We start from the raw sequence: 10,009 nt of genomic DNA on the forward strand, positions 1-10,009 counted from the left end.
TTGCACATTTACCACCGTTGCTCCATCTCCATGTGGTCATGTGATCAGTTGCTTGGCAACTGACTCACATATATGACTGTTGTGGTGTCCCGGAGTTATGTGATCCCTTTTTGCAATGTTGTTAAGTGAGACATGAGTGAGTTTTGCCCCATTTTATGAATTTTCTTGCCACAGTTGCTAAGTGAATCACTACAGTTGGTAAGTTAGTAACCCGGTGGTTAAGTGAATCTGGCTTCCCCATTGACTTTGCTTGTCAGAAGGTCTCAAAAGCTGATCACATGACCTCAGGACACTGCTACCGTCATAAATATGAATCAATTGCCAAGCATCTGAATTTTGATCACATGACCGGGGATGCTACAACGGTCGTAAGTGTGAAAACCGATCATAACTCACTTTTTCAGTGCCATTGTTACTGCATGGTCACTAAATGAACTGTTGTAAGTCAAGACTGCCACAGGGAGGAAGGGGTCAAGCTATTTTCTAAAGCACCTATAGGCCAGACAAGGAATAATGGATGGAAACTGAACAAGGAGAGATTTAACCTGGAAATAAGGAGAAACTTTCTGACAGTGAGAACAATCAACCGATGGAACAGCTTGACCTCGGAAGTTGTGGGAGCGCCGTCACTTGAAACCTTCAAGAAGAGATTGGACTGCCATTTGTCAGAAATGGTGTAGGGTCTCCCGCTTGGACTAGATGACCTACAAGGTCCCTTCCAACTCTGATTATCTGTTATCTGTTAAGAACCACCTGTACTACCTTGTGATAGAAGCCCCAACCTGTCCCTCTGACTCCACTTGGGATAGCAATGAAAAGCTGGGGATCAGTAGCCTCTTGATAACTATTTTCCTTATGCTAAACTAGCTTTTGCCAATTTTAAAAAAAAATCGCCAGGTTCCATTTTTCAAACAGAAACTATATGGAAAACAATTTTTGCTATATAGTCATGGGTAGAGTTTATATTCTCATAGGGTCTAAAGTGCATTGTTTTTCTCTGAAAACTTTTTTTCTTTTTGCCAGACAACTATAAACTTGAATTATCCATGTTTGAATCAATTTATGTATCTGCAGAATACATATGTTTGCAAGGCTATTGAACATGAACTGGCACAATAATGAAATTGATTCATAGCAACAACGTATTTATTTGTGAAAAATACATAAAGATTGAGCATTTTCTTTATTTTTCTCAATTTTTTTTTAATTTAATAAGATCTTTTTCTCTATTCTCCCTACTCCATTTTAACTTTCATTCTGAGTCATATGTTCCTTACTGGAAATAATCTCTAAGCTTTCTCTTCTCAGCAAGCAAAGCAGTAAAGGATAGTTTGTCTATTTAAGCTGAATAGAGGACAGATCTGAAGATTAAAATCTCTTTCTATTACCTCAAATAAATTATGCTTATTCTCAGAGAATTCTTGAGGAATTGTATCACACTGGAAACAATGACACTAGAAACTAAAATCAGATGTACAGCACAAATAACAGATAATGTACAGCACATGTAATATTAATTTATTCAAACACATATGTATTCCAATTTGATGTTTCCTTTATACAATACTTCTTTGTTCTTTCATGTTTTGCACAGCGTTGTCCTTGAATATTTGGTTCTCTCGACAACAAAAAATGTTACTTCCTGGTCCAAAGATCAGGGCAAACAATAATATATAAATAAACTTTAAGAGCATGAACACAAGAGCTGAAGTGTAAAGGTGATACATTAAGAAATTAACCAGGTCCTTTCCCGTTCTGAGAGCACCATGGCCATACATATTTATAAACGTATATGTAATATTACAGTAATATGTAATATAAACATTATCATGCTTCCCTGAACATTTTTCTGTTCAGCTATTTTTTTAACATACTTATTTTTAATTCTTTCAAGAAGCTTGTTTATTGTAGGTGTGGGAAGTCCTGCGGCCCCTGAGAATGAAATCTTTTGGGGAATATTAAAAGAAGTAGAATATTATATTTCCCCAATATAATAGGGAAAGGGAAGTCTTTCTTAATAGCCTACAGCAGATGCCCATTAAGAAATCTTGGGCCAAGCCTATTCACAAACTAAACACCTTCACCTCCAGGTGATGGGATGAAGGATAGGACATGATCTAAACCAGGGGTCCCCAACCACCGGGCCCCGGAACAGTACCGGTCCGTGGATCATTTTCTACCGGGCCGCCGGTTTGCTGGGCACCGCCATCTTTTTTTGACGAGAAAGTGCTTCTGGGTGAGCTTTTCCGCCTGGAAAGCGGCGTTTGGGTCCTGAAGGAATCCTCGCGGCTTAGTTTCATCGAAGGGGGGGGGGGCGGCTTCGAACGAAGAGCCGTCCCAATGGCAGAGGAGATTGAGAAAGCACAAAAAAGGTACAAAGGAGGAGTTGAAGGTGGCGGGGAGAAGCGGGGGACGGCTGGCTGGCCGGTCGCTCGACTCGCCCTGCCTTGTCATGCATGCTGATGCCGGTACCGGGCCGCGGATCATTTTGTGATGCCGGTACCGGGCCGTGGCACAAAAAAGGTTGGGGGCCACTGATCTAAACCACATTCAATGAGAAAAGTGGAAACAATACCGGTCCATTAAGAAAGGTAGGCTAGAGGCAATAGATAACAGGATAAAATCCAATTACACATGCCTGACAGAATTAGGACAGAAAGCTGATAATTAAGATCCATCACAAGCCTTTGTGAAAGAAGTAAAACCAATCAAATAATAAAAGCACACAAAGCAAACCTCAAAATTATAAAACACCATAAACTGTATAAAAATCCTTGCAGTCATCAAGCTAATTTGTCAGTTGTCCCAGAACTTCACGCTATGGTTCTGCTCATCAATAAACTTTCTTTCCAATCAGCCTCCATTTTTATTTCCAGTGCCTTTCTCTCGTACTGACCAAGATGGATTTTTCTTCCAACATAGGAGAAGGAGTGGCAGAACATGGGAGCAGAGTTAAAAGATCAGCTTAGAGTCTCTACTTAGCCACAAGTGGACTAACCCCCCCCCCCACCCTTGAATTCCATTGACCCTTATGTAACTTAAAGCAGTTCAATTGGACTTTTATTTGTGGACCTGGTTTTTTGCAGCTGACACTTATATTTAGCTGTGAGGTTGCAACATCATCTCTTGTTTTCAATACACCGAGTCAGGAAATTCCACAATCTTCAGACACAAATGTAAACTTCCTTATATCCTCAGCAATTTCCAAACTATGATGCTTCATTAACTAACAGTACCAATCCATTAATAATGTATATTACTGTTTGTTTAGGATATGATGAAAGTGCCTAATCATGCAAACATGAATTTGTCTACTGCCAAAAATAGGCATGATTATGACAGTTATTCTATGTTTTCCCACTTTTGCTAAAAAATACTATCCTACTAACATGAGTTGCTGTTCAATGTAAAAATGTTTCTATTTTGTATGCAGTCAGATTTTAATATTTCAAGTGCTGGGAAATTAAACCTGAATATTTAAAGGAAAAGATCTTATAATTTGAAATGCATAACAAAAATAATATCATATGATTAGTTTGAAAAGGCTAATAGTTATTTGCATTCTCTAACTTCTCAGCAGAAGAATACCGTAAAAGAAGAGATTGGTGTTCAAATGAATCAAGATTCAGGAATATTTCAGAGTTATAGATGTTCCCAAAGGCTCACCAAGATTCAGGCAATGTTAACAGTCAGTTCAATGATCGTATACACACCAGACTGTCTTTGTAGGCACCTGGTACATTTTGTGAATATTTGCCAATACGTTATTACAGGAGCCTGGAAATAAATATATCCAAGCCTTGAGCTCCAACAACTGATACTCTGTGGACAAAAATAAACAAAGGTATTGAATGTGAGGTCCATTTTCCTCCATATTGAGACAGTAAAGCCTTCGCTATTTGATAATTCAGAGAAAAGTAGCTGAAGATAGATTTATAAGACAAGTGATAAAATGCCAACCAAAATTTTTTATTAGAAATACAGGGTAGTAATACCATTACAGTCAGTGGTAATCACAATACCCTTATGGAAGTAGTGAGAAAGCACTATCAAATATGGCCAACTTCCCTGTAACAGCCCATACTGTATTGGGCAGCTGACTTATTTGGCTCCAGGTTGACTATTATTATATGTCTAAGACCCTATTCTGCATTTGTTGTTTATTAACTCATTTTAGTCTTGGTTGCCTGATTTAACTTTCATTGGAGTTCATTGGAGTTGAGCTTGTAGTAAATGTAAATAAGTAATTAATACAGACTATTCAATGGAAGCAAAGGGTGGGCTGTTTTAGTATCTTCTTGCTACCACTGAGAAGAGATTTCTGCAGGCAAATACCTATGATAGCTATTATAATGCCTTCTAATGTCCTTTGTCCTCAAAACATATGCTACAAATACGCAGAGCAATCTCAGCTGGCATCCTCTTCCTTTAAAAGAAATTCAAAAGCACTAGTAATCTTAGAGGCTGGGTCACTTTGTCTGGTAATGCCCTTCACAGGTCTTAACCTATGTCATTACTGAAACCTGCATGATAATACCCAATAGAAAGCTACAAAGAACCTACTTCTGTAAATACTGAATTGTTAAAACATTAACTAAAATGTACACTAGTACGCTCCAGCACACAAGAACAATACATCTTGTAGTTTATAGGTGTGAAAGTCTCAGTCTTATCAGTAATACAATGATACTTTGGCAATGCAAGTCACTGCTTCAGCATCTGCAGCTAAACTTAATGTATAGAACTAAATGGAGAAAAGGCAAAGTCCTCATCAAATCACTCAATTAAAAATAATGTTGGGGTGTGAGTAGCAATAGCAGAGAAAGCATAGCATTCCAAATAGAATGCTATGACCAAATTATTTTAACTTAGCACTTTTTCTCTCAAATTACCTAAGAAATAGCAGGTGTTGGAAGAAATATCTAGCTCCAGGTCCAAGCTGAGAATAAAATGGAGGCTGATTGAAAATATTTTGTTTATTGGTGAATAGAACCAACACACACACAGCGTGCAGTTTCTGGGACAGCTGATAAAATGGAATTAAGAGTGGGTGGGGTTTTATACCTTCTTTGGGCTTTGTATTTGAGATTCCTGTTCCTGTGGAAGAACATGTCTTAATATTCTAATGGCTATTGTCAGATTCCTATGGGGTCATGGCTGGCTCTATAGGCAAAAGACGAAATGCAAATCCTAGATATTTGTCTGAACTAATCTTGTCAACCTTTCGCTTACCTAATTGTATTGTTTACCTGGAGTCTCTGTCTGACCCAGTCTTTCTGAATGGATTACCAAATCTGCATTCCTAAAAACTGGCCTCATCAGTTTCTGCTTGGGGTAGGGAGACCAGCTGATTTTTGTCTCTCTTAAGATTTTTCCCATTTCTTCTTTAAGGGAAATATTCTATCCTGCCTTTTTAATATTCCTCAAAATATTTCATTTTCTAAGAGAGTGGGTGGGTGCTGACTTTCTACACAGAGGAGTGCTGTGAAGGGGGGGAAATATCTGAAATCCTTTTAACTTACTGGTTCTAGTCAAACTATAGCTTTTTATTTATTTATTTAATTTGCCAATTGTTTACAAGATAATAAGTATAAGTGTATACATAGTTGTGAATACATGAAATGGGTACATATAAGAAAAATAAAAGAAGAATAAGAGAAACAATAGGACAGGGACGGTAGGCACGTTGGTGCGCTTATGCACGCCCCCTACAGACCTCTTAGGAAAGGGGTGAGGTCAATAGTAGACAGTCTAAGGTTAAAGTTTTTGGGGTTTGGGGAAGAAACTACAGAGTCGGGTAGAGTATTCCAGACATTGACCACTCTATTGCTGAAGTCATATTTCCTGCAATCAAGTTTGGTGCGGTTAACCTTGAGTTTGTATCTATTGTGTGCTCTTGTGTTGTTATGGTTGAAGCTGAAGTATTCATTGACAGGTAGGACATTGCAATGTATGATTTTATATACCATGCTTAAATCAGACCGAAGACGGCGTAATTCAAGGTTTTCTAGTTCTAGAATTTCAAGTCTGGTGGCATAAGGTATTCTACAACGAGTAGAAGAGTGGAGAACTCTTCTTGTGAAATATTTCTGGACTTTCTCAATTGTGCTAATATCAGATATGTAATGTGGGTTCCAGACTGATGAACTGTATTCGAGTATTGGTCTAGCAAATGTTTTGTATGCTCTGGTTAGTAGTGTGATATTACCAGAGAAAAAGCTACGTAGGATTAGGTTAACAACTCTTAATGCCTTTTTGGCTATGTAGTTGCAGTGGGCTCTAGATTTATGAGATTAGTATAAGAAGGTAATGCCGTTTCCTATTTCTTTAAGGTATATTTGCACTTTAGCATTTAGTAACACTGGCATATAAAGCAATACATCTTTGCAGGAGAGCTCCAGGATCAGAACCAGACCATAAATAATGGGCTCTGAGCTTTTTCTTCCTTGACTGAAAAAAAGAAAGATTAATTGCTGCAAGATCTGGCACTACAGTCTTCATAAAGATGAGTAAAAGCTACTAAAAGCTGGAGCAGAACTACCTGTTATTTATTAGACATATATACACTCATAGACTGCTGGCAGGCAACAAGATTGATAGCCTAATCAGTGTAAAGAATTAATGACTTAATATACTTTTCCCAATTTCTCTTATCTTTAACTCAAAATTTGTATTGTTTTTTCTCTGCGGACAAGCTTCTTTAATAAAAAAATAATAATGTGTGTGTGCGTGTGTGTATATGTGTGTGTCTCATTGAACCCACCAGTGCCAAAATATTCTAAATTACCATTACTGCCATTCCATTTCCTTGAAAACTTCTTTGGTTACCTTCTTTGTTCTTGTCATTTTAAGTATGACATCATTTCTATATTATGATATATCTGGAAAGGTGCCAAATAACTTCATTTTATTAACCCTAGGAACTATAGGGAAAATGACAGATATTTACAATGCATAAAAATGTGATATGCCAGAAGTAGTCGATGAACACATGTTTTTAAGCAAGAACAAAAAAGGGGGGGGTATACAAGCATATTGGCTTTGGGGGGAAAATCCAATGTTACTTCCACTGCACTGTAGTATGTGACAGCATGTAATTACTTATGACAATTCCCATACTAGTTTTCATGCCAGTGTGGGACTCAAATCTACGGCAAAATCTAGTCATTGGCTAATGGAAGGGAATTGGAGGGCATCTTTTTCTGATACTTTGCAAGGTGATTGAAGCCCCAACTAGAAACGAATGAAGTAAAAGTTTCCCATGGTTAACAATAAATCTAAGATACAAGTATTGCTACTTCAGGAAAAGTAATTGGTTGCTGTCACCAAATTTCTAACAGTTTTCAATTCCCTAAATAACCCTAATTTTGGGAAAGCATATTACATTTCAGTTGTAGCAGCAGGAAATTAAATCTCTCTGGTAAATCAACTGGTTCAAAGATCAAGGACCATATAGAGCAGGGGTGTCAAACTGACGGCCTGAGGCCAGATGCGTCATGCACAGGACCACCCACCCCCAGGTTTGCAAATGGAAAAAAATGTTGCAAAACATCACGTGACGGCAACATGAACGTGGCAAGTTTGACACCTGTGATAAGCCATTAGTGTTCATGGGCAGATGTATTAATAAAGCAGTGATGCCATATGTTATATTTTAACAATTTATTTGGAATACACTTGCAGATGGTCATGATCAAGATTAATTGTGTAGCATCTGCCCTTTAAATAAATAATACATAATTTTCTTTTGACAATTAGACCAAATTATAGTTATTTTTCTTTACTTCTGGTTAAAGTTACAGTAAAGGTCAGCAGAAACAGATGTGTCATGCAGATGAAAAGGGTTTGGGACAACACCCAGGGATGACAATGTGAATTATGTCTGAATGGGTTCACATATAAGTATCTCCATTTTAGAACAAAAGCACACAAAAGAAGCCAATGGACCAAAGAAACAGGCTATGAAGCCCAGCATGGACTACAAATTCCACAGTTTTAATAAACGAGAGCAAAGCTTCTAGGAATGATAAGAAGTGTAAACCAAGTTATTTTAATATTTGTTATTTTATCAGTATTTAAAATGTATTAATGCTGTCTTAGTTTAACATATATTTTTAATGTGGTAAGCCACTTTGATGGTCAGATATAGTGATAATAAATAATACATTCAATAATACTTTTAGAGAGTGCCAGCTGGAGAAAAATATGAGAACAACTTGAATGGATCAAAGATAAAAGAATAAACATGGTTGCCAATCTGGATGACCATGAGATAGCCTTGGCTTTCTACCTCTTTCCTGTCATCTTGTGGTTGTCCAGATTTTTGCATCCCTAGAACTGGTGGTGTTATATATTTTGTACTATTGAATCTAAATATTTGTTCCTAGGCCCTTTTTGAGAGAACTTGGCTTAGAAAGGGAACACATTACTAATGTGACTGTAATAAAAGCAGTCCTCTAGGACTGAATTGCAAAGATGTGCAATTTCCATTAGTCAGAGGGATGCAGCCAGCTTTGTGTGGCAAGCTGAGGGGCATAATTTAAAGGTTGGTTTAAAGTTGGTTCAGTACTCATTTTGGAAGGAAGGTTAGAAGTTAAAGGGATGAAAGAGCTGCATTAAGCATCTGCAAAGCTAAAGATACCCAAAACAGCTAATACTTTTAACACCATTCTTCTGGGGCTACAAAGGAATGTTTGGAGGCTGCTGTTTTTTGAACTGCACTGAATATCAGATATAATGAAACCAGAACATGCTAACACTTCCATTTATTTGCTTGTTAAGTAATTCCCACCAGGTTTCCTTTTAACTAGATAGTACATAAAGCGGAGATGAGTCAAACTGTAGAACTTTTATGTGCTGAAGTAAAATGTGTGCACTTTACTTTTGTTAAATTAATTCCAATGCTTTTTGAAAAACATTCCCAAAAGTGTTGGGGATGATTTACCATTAATAGCTTCAGAAGCGCTTAAATAAATCTGGCTGACAGCTGATGCAAAAGCATAAAATATTCCATGATATGACAGGGTGTACTGTTTTTAACCATGTATCTCACATCGCCCACAAGAATTTCCAGAATGATTTCTTTCCACCCCAAAAAAACAACTTTAGTTTTATGTTAGACTTTTTCTTTGAGGAATTTTGTTTTATTTTTTATTTTTATTTTATATGGTTTGTCAATTGATTACAAGATAATAGGTATAAGTAAAAACATAGTTATGATTACATGGATACATATAAGAAAAATAAAATAAAAAAATAGGACAGGGACGGTAGGCACGTTGGTGCGCTTATGCAGGCCCCCTACAGACCTCTTAGGAAAGGGGTGAGGTCAATAGTAGAAAGTCTAAGGTTAAAGTTTTTGGGGTTTGGGGAAGAAACCACAGAGTCAGGTAGAGTATTCCAGACATTGACCACTCTGTTGCTGCAGTCATATTTCCTGCAATCAAGTTTGGTGCGATTAACCTTGAGTTTGTATCTATTGTTTGCTCTTGTATTGTTATGGTTGAAGCTGAAGTATTCACTGACAGGAAGGACATTGAAATGTATGATTTTACATACTATACTTAGATCAGACCGAAGGCGGTGTAGTTTTAAGTTTTCTAGGTCTAGAATTTCGAGTCTGGTAGCGTAAGGTATTCTGCAATGAGTAGAGGAGTGGAGAACTCTTCTTGTGAAATATTTCTGGACTTTCTCAACTGTGTTAATATCAGATACGTAATGTGGGTTCCAGACTGATGAGCTGTATTCAAGTATTGGTCTAGCAAATGTTTTGTATGCTCTAGTTATTAGTGTAATATAACCAGAGAAAAAGCTACGTAAGATTAGATTAACAACTCTTAATGCCTTTTTGGCTATGTAGTTACAGTGGGCTCTAGTACTTAGATCATTAGAGATGAGTATTCCAAGGTCCTTGATAGAGTTTGGATCATCAACAAGGTCTTGACTATTCAGCCTGTATTTTATTTTCTGATATTTTTTGCCAATATCTAAGACAGAGCATTTATTTGTT

This window comes from Notechis scutatus, chromosome 4 (assembly GCF_049901735.1).
Source record: "Notechis scutatus isolate UNSWTSFEM ecotype Mainland chromosome 4, rNotScu1.2, whole genome shotgun sequence".
Lineage (NCBI taxonomy): Eukaryota > Metazoa > Chordata > Lepidosauria > Squamata > Elapidae > Notechis > Notechis scutatus.